General features: G+C 46.1%; 1 pseudogene; it reads left to right on the top strand.

Moving 5' to 3' along the window:
- Positions 1 to 205: 205 nt before the first annotated feature.
- On the top strand, positions 206 to 5,125 carry LOC123153470 (crocetin glucosyltransferase, chloroplastic-like; annotated as a pseudogene).
- The last annotated feature ends 8,725 nt before the right edge of the window (positions 5,126 to 13,850 follow it).

Here is a 13,850-nt window from a genome sequence, read left to right as displayed (position 1 = left end):
CCTGAAATCGGGGGGGGGGGGGGGGGGGGGGGGGAGAGGGGGGAGGAATCCGGCTTGCTTGCTCTCTCCCCATGCTCTCATCCGTGCTCCCACTTCATCTTATGATTGTCTTTTCTCTTTTTTCCTTTCTAATCTAATCATCTCCCCCTTGATTTAAAGGGGTGGGGTCGGAGCCTTATTTTGTACCAATCAAATTAATCCACATATGCGGAAGTACGGATGGGCACACGAGGAGGAAGCACGCAAGTTTGGTCAGTTCCAGCTGATCCTGGTGCTCCTTCTCTGCGCCGACCGCCAGGTGCTCCTCCCCTCTGCCGACAGCGTCCGAGTCCCAGTTGATCGGCCTCGTAACAAGAAGAGGGAGTTCTCAAAACAAAAACAAAGAACCAGAAGAGGGAGCACGTGCGTTGATCACAGAGCGATCAATACCACAGATCACAGATCTACAGTACTGGTTGGCATGTGCATGCCGTTCGCTTGACACATGCAGCCGCTCCTCTCCCAGACCACATGGGTGCGCCGGCCGCGAGCAATTAGTTTCCGACAGAGTCATGGATGAACCAGCTTCCTCGCGTGGGCAGCTGGGCATCGCGGGTCGCGTGCTTGCCAGTGCTTCATCATGGACGGGTGCTAAACATGTCACATAAGTAAAAAAAATGATGGCATAATATTTAAAAAGGAGAGAGTACTTTGGTGATCCCAGGAAGAACCAATGCCAAGCGCGAGAACCTAGACAAACCACTTAAATGAAACAATTTGGCCAATGCATGAAAGACTTTAGGTGCTAACTCATTAAATAAAGTGTGCTTAGCAACAACAAGTTAAGCACCTATGCATTGAGGAGTTGAGTTGCTAAAGTATTTAATGCACTTAGCACCTTATCTAAGCACCTTTGCATTGGGACCCAAGGTCTCTCGCGCTATGCCACTCAAATCGGAAAGCCTGCCAGCCGTCGCTGCAAGATCACGTGACGCTCTCTCGAGCTACGCGAGTCGCAAACCTCTTTTTACCGGAGCCGGTATGTACCGGTGCTAAATTCACCCTTCAATTCTTGGAGATTGGTGCACACTGTCTACATGCATACTAGTATTCCTTTGTATTTTGTTAAACATCATTATGTATGAAATGTCTTGTCAACTCTTGTCAGCACTTTTTGCCAGTACCGTGCATGCATGTCTCAGACATACTCTCCTCCTCTAGCTCCCATAACAAAGGTACCATTTAAATTTCATTTGACATTTTCAACCGTTTATATCTTTTAAATCAAAATTACATATGTGAAATATTTTATATATTTGATCTCCGGGTGGCAAGACCTTTAGAACAAGATCAATTTCGGATACATTTCAAATACATTTAATTTTCAACATTTCAATTAACTTATTTCACTCTATATATTATGTGTGAAACTGCTTATTTCACTGTTCGAAACTTATTTCACTCTATATATGGTTTGAAAATATAATTTTTGTGATGTGTGAAATCAGTTTTTTTTAAACGAGTGGGATATAGTACTTCAAATGAGTGAATCTAATGTTTTCTCTCAAATGAGTGAAATAAGTTTTTTCAACTGAGTGAAATCAGTTGTTTCAAATAAATGATATATTGTTTTGAAATAATAAAATCAATTTGTGAATGAGTGAAATATGTATTTCAAATTAGTGTTAGATGTATGGGAGATGTTACATATTTTGAGAAATCATTCAATATATTAAACTAATTTACTATTTTACTGTTTAGAAAAACTGAAATATCATATTTCAGTGTGCAATATGCGAAACTAGTTATTTAAACAATGTGAGCTGATTATTTCAATTTATTTTTTTAAATGCGTGAAATCTTGTTTTGAAACTAGTGAAATTGTTTGTTGAAATGATTTTTTATTTTCAACATTTCAAATAACTTATTTCACTCTATATATTATGTGTGAAACTGCTTATTTCACTGTTCGAAACTTATTTCACTCTATATATGGTTTGAAAATATAATTTTTTGTGATGTGTGCAATCAGTTTTTTTAAACGAGTGGAATATAGTACTTCAAATGAGTGAATCTAATGTTTTCTCTCAAATGAGTGAAATAAGTTTTTTCAACTGAGTGAAATCAGTTGTTTCAAATAAATGATATATTGTTTTGAAATAATAAAATCAATTTGTGAATGAGTGAAATATGTATTTCAAATTACTGTTAGATGTATGGGAGATGTTACATATTTTGAGAAATCATTCAATATATTAAACTAATTTACTATTTTACTGTTTAGAAAAACTGAAATATCATATTTCAGTGTGCAATATGCGAAACTAGTTATTTAAACAATGTGAGCTGATTATTTCAATTTATTTTTTTAAATGCGTGAAATCTTGTTTTGAAACTAGTGAAATTGTTTGTTGAAATGATTTTTTAAAGTAAGTGAAATTAGTTTTCTGAAATAAATGGAACCAAATTTTTAAGATGAGTGAAATACGTGAAATACACATGCCACATTTTTTGGGTGTGAAATACGTGAAACTAGTTATTTCAAACATGTGAAACTGATTATTTTTTAAAAAAATGACCGAAACATATTTTATGAAGCGAGTGAACTTGTTTTTGGTAATAATTGAAAGATGTTTTTTGAATAACTGAAATCAGTAAATCAAAATGACTGAAATCGAGTTTATCTGGAATAACGTGTGAAATCTGTCTCTTAAGGATTTAAATAAGTTTTTTAAAATGAGTGAAATTATATTTCTTAAATGAGCGAAGTGAGATTTATGCAACAATTTAGGTTCATTTTGTTAATATGTGAAACTTGTTACTTTGGATATGTGAAATGGATTGTTTCATGTGCGAAAGCACTTGTAAAGAGATTGTTTTTGTAAAGAGTGAATCAGTTTTCCAAATCACATAATTGTGTTTTTTCAAACTTGTGAAATATTTTTTAGGGAAGTAATTACATATTTCTCAGGGAAGTAATTTCATATATTTCAATACATATCTCACTGAAATAACAAGTAACAGATATGACAAATAGCAGTTTCATATATTCTAGAGAAGTAATTCCATATATTTTCACAGAATTTAGTTTCACAACTTGCAACTCCATTGAAATATATTTCAAGGAAGTAATTTCATATATTTCAATACATATCTCACTGAAATAACAAGTTACAAATATATGAAATAGCATTTTCATATATTTCAGAGAAGTAATTTCATATATTTTCACAAAAATTAGTTTCACAACTTGCAACACCACATTGAAATATATTTCAGGGAAGTAATTTCATATTTTTCAATACATATCTCACTGAAATAACAAGTTACAAATATGAGAAATATCAGTTTCATATATTTCAGAGAAGTGATTTCATATTTTTTCACACAAATTAGTTTGACAACGTGCAACAACACATTGAAATATCAGTTTCACATATTTTACACAGCTCAACTACACATAGCTATTTCAATTAATATCTCACTGAAAATCATTCAATCGTTTTGAGAAATGTGTAACACTTCCAGTAGTGTTTAAGAATGAATGAAATTAGTTCTTTTAAATGAGTGAAATCATTTTTATGAAATTAGTGAACTTGATTTTGAATATTAGTGAAATATGCATTTTTAAATAAGTGAAACCAGTGTTTAAAAATGTTTGAAATTAGTTTTTTTAACAAGTGAAATCATAGTTTTCGGAAATTAGTGAAACAGTCGAAATCATTTTTGTGAAATACCGAAATAATCTTATATTTTTCTGAAAGTGATTTCAAAGATAATTGAAATATACAAAATAAAAGTAGTTGAAATATATCCTAGATTGATCTTGTTTTGAAGGTCTTGTCGGCGCGAATTCTAATATATAAAAAGTTTAAAAAGTGAACATTTGTTTGAAAATATATCAATCATTTAAAATATGAGGATGAAAAGACGCGCTCGCCGCGCGCGGCCGCCCCGTGACCCGCGTCGTCTACACGATGCTCCTTCCGTGGGCCGCGGACGTCGCGCGCGAGAAAGGCGTGCCGTCCGCGCTCTACTGGATCCAGCCGGCTGCCGTGTTGGCCGTCTACTACCATTTCTTCCACGGCCACGCCGGCGTCGTGACGGACAACCGCCACGACCCGTCGTTCGTCGTGCGGCTCCCGGGCCTCCCTCCGCTGGCCGTGCGGGACCTCCCGTCCATCATCACGGAGTCCGCCGACCCCGCCGAGTTCTACCACAGCATCTACACTACCGTGCGCGACCTGTTCGACACGCTCGACAGGGAAACCCCCAGAGCAATCGTGCTCGTCAACACGTGCCAGGAACTCGAGGAGAGCGCGCTCGCCGCCGTGGGAGCGTACAACGCGCTGCCATCGGCCCAGTGCCCCCGTCCGGCGACGAGACCGGCCTCTTCAAGCAGGACGGCGCCAAGTACATGGAGTGGCTCGACACCAAGCCGGCCGATTCCGTGGTGTACGTCGCGTTCGGGAGCCGGGCGGGGATGGATAGGGAGCAGCTCGACGAGCTGCTCCTCGGCCTCGAGGAGAGCGGGAGGCCGTACCTCTGCGTCGTCCGGAAGGACGTCAAGGCGGAGTTCGCCGATGGCGAGGCGACGTCGGAGCCCGAGACGAACGCGCGGCTCGGGAACGGCTCGGTGGTGGAGTGGTGCGACCAGGTGCGGGTGCTCTCGCACGCCGCGGTGGGCTGCTTCGTGACGCATTGTGGATGGAACTCGGTGATGGAGAGCCTGGCGTGCGGCGTGCCCATGGTGTGCGTGCCCCATATGTCGGACCAGCGGATGAACGCGTGGCTCGTCGAGTGCGAGTGGCGCGTGGGAGCGCGCGCGGAGGTGCGCAGCGACGGCGTGTTGCGCGCGACCGGGGTGAGGCAGCGCGTAGAGGAGGTGATGCAGGAGGGTGAGGACGGAGCGGGGGCCGCGCGGCGCGCGGCGTCGGAGTGGAAGCGGGTGGTCGCTGAGGCTCTCGGGAAAGGTGGCTCGTTGGATCGTAATCTAAGGGCATTCATCGAGGCCGTCGATGACGGTGTGTCCGTATGCCACTGGCTTGTAGTAGGAGCAGTGGTATGTTTTAACTGTTGGTTGCTGAAATAGCTCAGGTTATCAAATGAGTTTGTTTGAGCTTCCGTGAAATAATAATGTGTTTGGTTTGAGAAACAGGGGCATGAAATGTTATGGTTTCATTTCACGGGGAATGAGTTTATTCCATTTTTGTGTTGGGTTGAAGATAAAAAATGCAACGATACATGGTTTTGACATATAGTATGCCATACTCATCAATATTCATATATGGCCCGCTTATCTCCCGGCATGGTAAAGCGTCTCTCCAGGACGCACCAGTGTCACACCACGCGCCGCCAGCAACACCCTATGACATCGGGGCCCCTCGCCCCCGCTGTCGTCGGCCCTCATCGCGGCGGTGGCGACGTTTTTTGGTACATGAGCTGGTTGCGGTTTTCAATTCCGCCTCAAAGCATGTGTCACTAATACTCCGCACGGCGGTGGCGATTGTGAAAAACACCTCCAATATCATGGACAATTTGAGCGATTTCGTATTTAGAATCACTTATAATACTATTTTCCGCAGGTGGTTGCATACTAATAACTGCCTTTATTTTGTAGGTCAGGGATGTGAATTTTTCCATTTAGCTACCTGCCCTTGCTAATGATAGTCAGATGAAACCCTTCTCAATTTCGTATTTCTTAACCAATCACACAAAGGAAATTGGAAGTAATCATTGAAATAAACATATGCATTCGTCATTAATTTGTACAAAGCTTTGCATCTCATAGCAGACATGCATATATAATAGAAAATTAAGAGCCAACATACATTTTATACACTTCATATACAACATATGGAACATATACAAAACCTAAAAATGATTCAAGAAAAAAAAAAGAGTATTGCGATAAGCAACATCCCCAACAATTTGATCCTTTATGTTGGGTTGGGTAATGATGAGGCTTCATCTTCTCTTCAAATAATTTTATGCAGTGCAACCAAGGGGTTGTTTGGTTCCCAGCCACACCTTGCCACACTTTACCACACCTAACCTTAAACAAGTTTGACCAAGTTAGGTAGATGTTTGGTTCTAGCCACACCTAAGGCAAGGATTTTTTTTATGAGCAGTGAACCCCACATATTATAGACATAAAAAGTATGGTAAGATTCCCTTAGACAAGCCAAAGTGTGGCTAATAATTTGATCAACTCAACTAAGGCAGGTGTGGCAAAAATCATGTGGCAATATATGACAAAGATAGTCACAATCCAAACAGGTCCTAAAACACAGAACGCCTGCAAAAGAAAATATTTTATTTAAATGTACTTGAGTTTCATTATACATCGGTGTGCTGGTACTACTGAAATAGCAAATAGCAAATCCATTAGACGTGAAAAGGAATTTCAGCCACATGAGAAATAGCAAATCCAAAATAAATCAAAAAAGACTGGACATGCATGCGTTCGTGGGTAGTAGGCCAGCCCAACTACAGAAGAAAATAAGCCTGAGAAATTGACTGAAAAAACAACAGGCATAAGTCAACCAACTATTCCTACGGATGGCGCACGAATCACAAAGCACCACAAGGGACAATGGGCGATTTGGCTAAAACTGAGAAAATTTCAAATGCCTGGCTAATAGCAAAACCGTTATTTATAAAAAACATAGTCACTAAAAAAATTGAATTTTGATTTGAAAATTTATAGCTCTTTACCATTTACTAAGGATGATTTTTTTTTGCAATGGATTTACTAAGGATGAATTGAACTTCACATGTTGCACGTGCTAGTTTGTATGAGGGCTGGCGGCCGATCTAGGCTTGGCAACAAGCCTAACAGAGGTAGGCAACATCCTCCCGAACAAAGAGAGGACCGCTTAAACTACATACATCACATGTATCAGAGCATAGCAGCAAGAGTGACGTAATGCATCCTGCTCTCCATGTTCGCGAGGTTTTGAAGATGACCTCAAAGATTGCATGTATAGTGTGATGTGATGCCTTGAAGATCCATCAATTATGCTCAAAGATTTCATTTAAAGTGTGTTGTGTCGCCATGAAGATCAAAGAATGTATGCTCGAATATTTCATCTTAAGTATTACACTAATTTTTTCATATAAAGTATGTTGTGTGGCCTTGAAAATCCAACAATTACACTCAAAGATTTCATTTAAAGCGAACTGTGCAGTTGGAGCAGGCAACCCGGATGCAGGCGGAGCAGGACGAGCAGGACGCATCCCGCTCGGAGCAGGTGCCCAGCCAGTGATCCGAGGCCATCCGTCATGCTCGGTGTCGGTGTCAAAACCGGCGGATCTCGGGTAGGGGGTCCCGAACTGTTCGTCTAGGCCGGATGGTAACATGAAGCAAGGGACACGAAGTTTTACCCAGGTTCGGGCCCTCTCGATGGAGGTAAAACCCTACGTCCTGCTTGATTAATATTGATGATATGGGTAGTACAAGAGTAGATCTACCACAAGATCGGAGAGGCTAAACCCTAGAAGCTAGCCTATGGTATGATTGTTGTTCTGTATGTTGTCCTACGACTAAAACCCTCCGGTTTATATAGACACCGGAGAGGGTTAGGGTTACACAAAGTCGGTTACAATGGTAGGAGATCTACATATCCGTATCGCCAAGCTTGCCTTCCACGCCAAGGAAAGTCCCTCCCGGACACGGGACAAAGTCTTCAATCTTGTATCTTCATAGTCCAGGAGTCCGGCTGAAGGTATAGTCCGGCCATCCGGACACCCCCTAATCCAGGACTCCCTCAGTAGCCCCTGAACCAGGCTTCAATGACGACGAGTCCAGCGCGCAGATTGTCTTCGACATTGCAAGGCGGGTTCCTCCTCCAAGTACTTCATAGAAGATTTTGAACACAAAGATAGTGTCCGGCTCTGCAAAATAAGCTTCCACATATTTCCATAGAGAGAATAATATTTACACAAATCTAATCTGCTGACGTATTCCGTAGTGTGACATCGCACCACGGCCAAGCCTTTATTTTATTGTTCCACCTCAGCGTGTCATGCGAGGCGGTTTTCTTGGCACATCTCGTCGAAGCAGAGATCGTGTCCCCTTATTCCGGGATTCTCATCAATACGGGCGTGGGTAACCCAACCGCGCCATTGATTACGGTGCTTGGAGATAAGCGAGTTTTACCAGGATGGTGGGGACACGTAGTTGCGTCCACCCATATAAGGGGATAAGGATCCACCTTTTCACCTATGCCTTCTTCCTCCATTGCCTATCCATTTTCGCGCACTCAAGCTCCAGCGCCCAAGTCCGCACTTCCCACCTCAACCTTCTCCAGCCATGTCCGCAGCGGGAGGCAAGTGGATGGTCTCCTCCGTCACGGAGGGACACATCAAAAAACTGAGGAAGGCCGGATACTTGTCTAACGACATCGCGTACCGGCTTCCCGAAGAGGGGCAGATCCTCCCCACCCCAAGGCCCCATGAGAGGGTAGTGTTCCTTCCCCACTTCCTCCATGGACTGGGCTTTCCTATCCACCCATTCGCCCGGGGACTCATGTTCTTCTACGGCCTGGATTTCCATGATCTAGCCCCAAACTTCATCCTCAACATCTCGGCGTTTATCATCGTGTGCGAGGCTTTCCTCTGCATCCGCCCCCATTTCGGCCTATGGCTCAAGACTTTCAATGTCAAGCCGAAGGTGGTGCGCGGCAACCAGGCGGAGTGCGGAGGCGCCATGGTGGGCAAGATGCCCAACGTCTTATGGCTCGAGGGCTCCTTTGTGGAGACCCTGAAGGGGTGGCAATCAGGGTGGTTCTACATCACCGAGCCGCGCGACCCTGAGTGGGTCGCAGCCCCCGAGTTCTGGTCTGGACCCCCAATGCGGCTCACGTCCTGGAAAGAGACGGGCCTGTCGTGGGGCAGCAAAGGAGAGGTGACTGGACTGCAAACATGCCTCCAAACCCTGGTGGACAAGTAGCTCAAGCTTGTCAACGTAGTCCAGGTTATGCTCATCCGTCGGATCCTCCCGTGTCAAGAACGGGCCTTCAATCTGTGGGAGTTCAACCTGGCGCAGCACCGAACTCTGAGCAGGCTCTTCGACACGACGAATGAAGATGCCTGGAAGGTGCTCTTCAAGGGCGCCGAGGCTCCCGCATCCGCTACCGAGGATCGCGGATTCAGCGCGCAGCGTCATGCTAGCGCGGTAAGTTGTTTGTACCTCTTACAGGGTATTAGTTTTTCATAGTTTGACTCTATGCGGGATTTAAACTCCCTTACCTTTGACAGTCTTGGCAGGCGAAGTCCGGACAAATCAACTGTCCGGCTCCTTTACCCGAAGACCCAGCCGATGCCTGCTTGGCGAAGCTACTGGTTCCGGCACCCCATATGGTGCCGGAGAAGCCACGAAGAAGGCCACGGGGACTCGAAAAAGTGCCCGGCACCAGGAGGTGTCGGGTTCATCATCTGACGGCTCCAAGACGCATTCCTCCCGCGAAAACAAGGAGAAGGAAGAAGAGACCTCTCCCCCTCCAGCGGGGGGAGAGAAGAAAAGGAAGGCCGCCCTTACTGGGTAGGCCGAAGGGTCCAAGAAGGGGAAAACCCTTCCTCCGGACTACTCCACCGACGCCGACGGCGGAGAGGAGTGGCCGCTCAGGGCCAAGCCCCTGGCGAAATCGTAAGTATCCGGATACCAGAGTAATTCATAGTATTCCTTTATTGCACAGCTTTCCCTTATGTCGAATATGATTATGCAGCCCACCCAAAGACCGGCTCGATGTGTCGTCGAGCGGTTCACTGGACTCGTTGGATGTGAATTCGCTTCCGACGGCTACCTTCCCCCGCCCTACGGACGACGCCGAAGTGTTGTCCCAACAGGTTCCAAGCCAGGAGGAGGTGGTCCTGGAGGCGTCGCAAGGCGACCTCCCGGACTCCAGGAGTAAAGGGGATAAAACCCCCCAGGGCTCCAAGTCCGACTCTAGGCCAGACACCGCTCCGGAACCTTCAAAGGTTCCAGAGTCCGGCGGGCGACCTCCTTCCAAGAGGAGCAAGCCCGCCGTGCCGGTGACCCCCGTCCAACCGGAGGCGCCGGACAATCTGTTGGAGGTGCTCAAAGGCGCCTCCATCGACGAGGAACACTGCACCATTATGAGTGCGGTGGTCCAGAAGGTTCAGTCCGCCAAGAGCGGACTGACTGAAGCTTGTACTAGCCTTTTAACGGGCTTTGAGGTAAGTAAAGAATGTGTAAATAATATTACCGCATAGACAGTAGCCCCTGATGCTCTGTTTGGCGTTCGAGAAGAAAAGCCGGATAGAGGATCAATAAAATTCGCAGGAGTCTAACAAAAAAGAGTCAATATGCGTATGCAGGCTTCTCTGCTGGCATCCACCGCACTGATTGTGGAAGTGGACACGCTAAAGCAGAACCTCGAGCAGTCCGAGCAAGAGCTCGGGCGGGCCAAGAAGCAGCTCGAGGACAAGGAAGGTAAGAAATACCTTGTTTAAATATATATATAAAAGGTGCAATTTCAAGAAATGACATGATTATCGTGGCTATTGTAGGGGCCACGTCTGAGGTGGCGACCCTTAAGCAAGCGCTGGTCGAGGCCGAGAAGAGGGTGGCCACGGAGCGCACCGAGCGGGAGAAGTATGAGGCCCAGGTTGGCGAGGTGCGGCAAGAGCTCCAGGCTCTCATGAAAATACATTAGAGTTTGGAGCTTGACTCAAAGACGCGAGCGTTCGAGCTCGCGATGGCTATTGAAAATGCCAAGTCTGCCAAGGCCGAATCCCAGAAGACCCTCCAGGGGTTGGATGCGGTGAAAAAGATAGCGGCGGGTAAGGCATTCTTTATGCAAAGCAAACACATAAACGTGAGTTACTTGTTACTTACCCGAATCCGGAGCTCTCCAGGAGCATTCGCAGATCTTCCCCGTAGCGTGTCCGATGCCGCCGCATTCTATCGAGCCGAGGAGGGAAGCTCGACAGAGAAGGTGTTCTGGTCTCAATATGCTGAGGCCGGACACCCCGTGCCCCTGAGCGACCAGCTGAAGCAGCTGGTCGAGCTCCACAAGGCGACCGAACAGGCCATGAAGGGCCTCATAGTTCAGCTGTGGCCTGGGGAGGCTCTGCCTGGGAGCTATTTCGGGCTGGTGCGGCGGCTGGTGGGGACCTGTCCAAGGCTCAAAGTCATCAAGTGTTCCGTCTGCATTGAAGGTGCCCATAGGGCCCTTGCCCGTGCTAAGGTGCACTGGAGCAAGTTGGATGCTGAGAAGCTTGTGAAGGATGGGCCACTGCCGGGGAAAGAGCATCGCAAGCGGGAGAATTATTATAAGGATGTTCTGAAGGGTGCCTTCCTTATGGCGGATGAATGTTCCAGGGATGTAATTTTTGAGTAAAACTTGCTCGTTTTATCCTATGCGCTGAAAAATTGTTCATATGCGCTAAGCAATTGTAACGCCCCGAGACCGATGTGCCAGGTGTCATCCAGTTATTCGCTGTTGTTGCGTTGTCATTGCTTGCGTGTCATGCATTGCATATCATGTCATCATGCGCATTTCATTTGCATACATGTTCGTCTCATGCATCCGAGCATTTTCCCCGTTGTCCATTTTGCAATCCGGCGCTCCTATGTCACCCGGTGTCCCTTTCTACCTCTTTTCGTGTGCGGGTGTTAAACATTTTCGGATTGGACCGAGACTTGTCATGCGGCATCGGTTTACTACCGGTAGACCGCCTGTCAAGTTTCGCACCATTTGGACTTCGTTTGATACTCCAATGGTTAACCGAGAGACCGAAAAGGCCTCTTATGGGTTGCAGCCCAACACCCCTCCTTTTTGGCCCAAAACCCTCTCCATCATCTAGAGCGTTCGATCATGATCGTGTGGCCGAAAAACGCACCTCATTTGGACTCTCCTAGCTCCTCCTATGCCTATAAATATAACCCCCTCTGAAATTCTCGGTTCCCCTCTCCCGAAACCCTAAAAATCGCCTCCTCCGCGCGGCCGGACACGTCCGTCGGCCGCCGGACACGTCCGCCGCTCCGCCCGGACCAATCGCCGTCCGCCATGTGTCCCAGCTGGTGCCCCACATCGCCGCGAGTCCCGCCGGCCCGCGGAGCCCGTCCCAGGCCCCCGAGGCCCGTCTCCCAAGCGCCGCTCGCCCCGCCGCCAGGGCGCCCGCGCCGCCTTCCTTCGCTCGACGCCGCCGCACGTCGTCACTGGGCCGCCTCCCCGCCCGCCGCGGCTCCTCAACGCCGGCGACCCGGCCGCGCCTCGCCTCCTCGCCGCCCGGCTCCGGCGGCCCCGCCGCCCTCCGCCGTCCTCCTCGTCGTCTCCGGCAAGACCTCCTCCGGCCGTCGTGCCTCCTTCAAGTACGATGACGAACTCCGGCGAGCTTCCCCGGCGAACCTCGGTTTCCGCGCCTCAGATATGAGATCTGGTTTTTAGGGTTGACTTTATCCCCGAAAACCCTAATTATTTTGCTATGTTCATCGTATCGTAACTTTGTATCTGTAGCTCTGTTTTGAGCGTGTAGCGTATCAAAATGTTTGTCTCAGAAAGTGCATCATTTCATCTCATTGCATCATTTTCATTTGAGCTCATCTTGATGCCCGAAAAGCTATTGAAAAAGAGCTATTTGAGTTAATTGTCAGATCTGCTGCATCATTTAGCTATTTGTCATTTTTGCCATGATTATTGTGTGCATGATATGCTCATGAGCTCTACTTGTGGTTTGTTATATGCCATGCCATCTTTCCAGAGGTGTTATCCATGTATTTTTGTGATGTGTGTGGTGACTAGCACAAGCTTGCAAAGTAGTGCATTCGTTAATGCTGATTTCAGGGACTTAGAATTTCTCCAAGTCCTTGATCTATTTTTATCAATATGCCATATGTTCATGTTGTTTCCTAGTGATCCGTGCGTCTTTTGAGGATGATCAGTAAGGATGATTTGTTAATCTTGTGTTGCTCTATCCATCCATGTCTTTGTTTGCAATTATGGAGCACCCTAGCTTGAGTCAATCGAGCTCTACTTTTGCTATTTCGTGAATCTGGGCAGATTATCTACTTGTTAGCAATTTTGCCGAGGATGTTGTTGTTGATCCGTGCATGCTATGTTGTTGTTCTTGCCATGTCTAGCTTATATAATATGTATTTTTGATGGGTGTATGCTTAGATTGTCATGCCTTGCTCTGTAGTGAGTGCATCAATCTCGTAAACATGCCTACTTTATATCTGATTTGCATGCTCCAGTTTTTCACTAAGTCTGTGATCTGTTTATGTTTTTGCCATGTTCACATGCTTGCAATTGTATTTTCTGATCCCTTTTGGCTCAAGGTCACTAAGGGACTTTTGTTAAGCTCTTTGAGTAGCTCCATGCCATGCCTTGCTTTGCCATGTTAAGTTCCTGTAGAATATAGTTTTCATGCTCCAAAGTGTGCTACCTGATCTGAAATTCCAGGCTTGTGTTAATTTCACTAAGTCTGAGATCTGTTTACCGTTTGCACTTTTGCCATGCTTGTTTGAACCTGTTAATGGATGATTTGGCCGTAGCTCAGTGTTCCTCTTTTATCTAGCATTATGAGTGGATCCCTGCATGTATTTTGTTGTCTTGTTTGAGTGCTGTAGCATAATTATCTTGATGCATTTAGATGGCTACTTGTTGTTTATCGCAGACCGGTGCCATATTTGTTTTGCTTGTCATTTCTAAACCGTGCATCCGATTCCGGCGATCTTTATATCGTTTTCAACCAAAATCACCTCACCTTTCCAGTGGTACTCTTGGATTTCCTAGTTGAGGCCAGGTTCAATCATTCCTTGTCAAATCATGCATATGCATCGCATACCGCATCTCGCATATCATACCATGTTCATGTGTTGGTTGTTTACTATGTTGTGTGCT

This window comes from Triticum aestivum, chromosome 7A (assembly GCF_018294505.1).
Source record: "Triticum aestivum cultivar Chinese Spring chromosome 7A, IWGSC CS RefSeq v2.1, whole genome shotgun sequence".
Lineage (NCBI taxonomy): Eukaryota > Viridiplantae > Streptophyta > Magnoliopsida > Poales > Poaceae > Triticum > Triticum aestivum.
This window is presented reverse-complemented; position numbering and strand designations above follow the sequence as displayed.